Source organism: Cryptomeria japonica, chromosome 7, assembly GCF_030272615.1.
Source record: "Cryptomeria japonica chromosome 7, Sugi_1.0, whole genome shotgun sequence".
Classification (NCBI taxonomy): domain Eukaryota; kingdom Viridiplantae; phylum Streptophyta; class Pinopsida; order Cupressales; family Cupressaceae; genus Cryptomeria; species Cryptomeria japonica.
The window spans coordinates 252,717,066-252,720,670 of NC_081411.1; positions in this window are offsets into that span (position 1 = coordinate 252,717,066).

Genomic DNA, 3,605 nt, shown 5'->3' on the forward strand with positions numbered 1-3,605 from the left:
TCATCAATGAGCAGATAATATTCATCATGTTGTGCATAAAGAACTCATACCCAAACCCACAAGTATATTCGAACTGTTGTATGTTTAATTATTAATATTCAATCTGATTTCATTCCCTGCTTTAGGTCTGTTCCTAAATCTGCTTTTATTGCCTTATATATTTTATTCCCTCTTTCTTTCCACCCTTCCTTTAAATGATCTCTCCTTTATACTTTACTCGTGCAAGAATCACCACCTTTCATAGGCACCATCTTTCATAACAATTAAGTCACCACTTTTCATTGCTACTTTTGAGAATAATATATTATTTCTCCAAATTGATCTCCCTTCCATCTCGTCCTCAAATGGACCTTCTTCCCTTTATTTCTTCCCTTGTGTGGGAGAGGTCACATTTCTTCATCTTGCCTGCCCCTTGGCAAGAGTCACAACCTTTCACAATTAGGACCCTTTGAAATAGTACAGCCCTTCATAATTCTTGCCCTTTAAAAGAGACATAACCTTATCTACTTCTCATTCATTTCTTCCTTCATTAATCCTTCCTTGATTCCCATGCTTCATTCATTTATTTCCTCCTCCTTATCCCTTTTCAAATTATCTCTTCTCCCTCTTATATCTCATGTTTGAGAGAGTCGCACTCTTCCTTCCATGCCTTTTGACCATTCATCAACTTAATTACATTTTAATTATATTCTATTATATTTTTATTATTTGATATCTATTATTATTTATTAAATCCTTTTTCAAAATGGGGACATTACAGAATTGGGGAGAATAACCTCAGTGTTTGATTTCTACTCAGTGTCATTTTTTAGATATGGTCTCTGCAGTTTTTTTGGGTTGTTTGCCCACATGATGTGTGTGTGTATACATATATATGACCTATTCTTTTAACTATATATGACTAGGTCTCTAATTTTCATTACTAAAAAAATTAATAATTGCGACACAATTAAATAGAATAGTTGACTCTTCAGCAGTTTTTAAAAATAATATAGCACTGACAATTATGACACTTAACTATATTAATATTAATAAAATAGTTTCTACTTTACTTAATTTTAATATAATTTGATTAGGTGCAGTAATGTAGAATAATTTTTACCCACATTACTTCACTTACAATAACTGCATTTAGTAATTATGCACTTAACTATATACATTCTTTACAATACATATCCTTTAATTTTTAATACTTACATATTAAAACAAACATACTGAATTGTATCTAACATGCAATACTTTTTCAGACGCTGCAATGGTAAGATACCTATTTAAATACCAAAGTGAATAGACATCTCGATATTTATAGAGCCCATAGAAATAGAAAGAACAGAAAAAAGAAAAAAAGAGTGGCTGACAAACAAAAAAAAAGAGAGGTTTTCAAAGATTTTAAATGCAATTTACAATGGAAAAGTGGCAGATTCGCAGCAGCGGAGGTGGAAAATATCACGAAATTCATGACAGGTTCACCTGGGTTCGTCCCCGATGAACCCATAGTGTTTTTCCAGGTTCAGGGGACTGAACAGATGACATAGGGGACAAATGATGCTGAAGCAAAGGGAAAACCATGATCACCAATTGCTCTTATCCTCAATATTGAATATTATAACCAAGATCAGGAGTCAAAGATAGATTGCAGTTTTCTGAAAATGTCTCAAATGATATATAGTTTAGTTGTTGTGTGGACATAATTTCATTATTTTAGAATGTGTAGTTCATGTTTCCATTAGTTCTGATAAATTACTGTCTATTTATAGGCTTGGGGAACCATGTACATTCAGTTAGACATTTGGAGTCTGATGTAAAACTGAAGGGTTAAATATTGACACAACCCAAGAGAATTATACTGTGTAAATCAGTGCATTCGAGTTTTTCTCCTTTCTATTCTAAATCTGGAAATGAATGGAATATGTGTGACCTTTAGCTGAAAGCCTGAAACATATATAACCATAGCACATACAACAACACAACAATTATCTGTCTTTTAATTCTGATAATACTACTGATATTTTTTTTAAGATTGAATCATCAATTGATATCATGTATTTTGGAAATATACATGTTTTCTTTTTTTGACATGTTAATACTCTGTTAGTCTCCAAATTTGATTTGGAAATTTTATGATCCTTTTTGTTGATATGCAACTTCTTTGAGAAATACTAAATGAAACATTCATTTTACAAATGAAAACCATAAAAACAAGTATAACATCTAAACATATCATTTAATGGGTAATAGACACATATATTTACAGCCCTAACAACTGGAACAACAAAACCATAAAGATGAGTGCCTATCAACCATTTGATATCACCTTGAGGTAGTAAGACTAGTAACGAGAATTAATAAAACGACATAGAATGTACTTCAGAATTAGCAAGATGTGCATAAACTTACTTCCACAGCCTACTCCTCTACTTCTTGAAGGGTGCGCTGCCTGCCTGAGTTGAACCATTTCAACGCATATTTTTTATTAAGACGGCTGGCAGGATCCATAAGTTTCCTCCGCACCCAGCTAGCGCAATTTAGTCTTGTCATGTGGGGTGACTGCTTGTTGCCGCGCTGAAGGTGACCTGCGGAACTTGCCTCTAGCCATGCCTCCTCCATATGACCCTGAACCCTCTCTTTCTCCTCATCTTCCACTTAGCAATCGTCATACCCATGTTTGAAATTGCGACAGAAGCCATCCCCTGTTTTTTTCCTTTCTGCGACGCAATGCTACAGAACCTTTAGGTTTTAATTTGAAATCTAAATTTAACCTAAAAAGCAATGAAGACATGTTAATGGTAAGTTTTCTTTCTTGCTTACTCATAATTTGAACTTGCCCTGATTTTTTCTCCTGATCTAGGCCTTGTAATTTTTCTCCTTTCCTTTCTTTACAAGTTTCCTCTTCCACTTCTGGAAATAAAGATATGTCGGAAACTTAAAAACAGAGGATTAATTTGAAATACTTCATATGAAGGGTCCGCTTGCTGTTGAAAAGCAAATGTCCGTGCAAGTACTCCCGCGTCCCAACGTTCATATTGTTCAAATGAATTCATTTGAACTCTCGTTGTTGTGAAAAATTAAGGGTAAGGTCTTATTGAGGGAGTTTATAAAAAAAATTAGTGGTTGTTAAGATTTTTAAGAATATTTTTAAGTTGGTGGTGTCATGATTTAGTAGTGCAGTTTTGTTGATCTCATGAAGAATGGTGTAAATAATTATTTTATAAATAAACACTGTTCTATTTATATATTTATTTACTAGTGGGAATTTAAAATAGTAGCTAATTGATAAAATTGTAATAGCTGAAATATGTAGTCTTAAAAGTAGGGGCTCCTATTCTTTAGAAATAAAAATTGAAATAATCATATAGTATAATTTTTTTTATTCATTAGACCTCCTACTCAATGAAAATAGATCACGAAGCTTCCCATGGGAACTTACCCTAATATAAACACGTGTTTTGCTCCCATGTTCTGCTTCTGAATATTGTGAAAGAAAAAAGGGAAAGTTTTGGACACAAAAACCTTTGATGAATTTATACTCTTTGATGTTCCCTTTTTTAAACATTTGAAAGTCAATCTAAGCCTCAAGTCTTAAACATTTGAAAGTCACTCTAAGA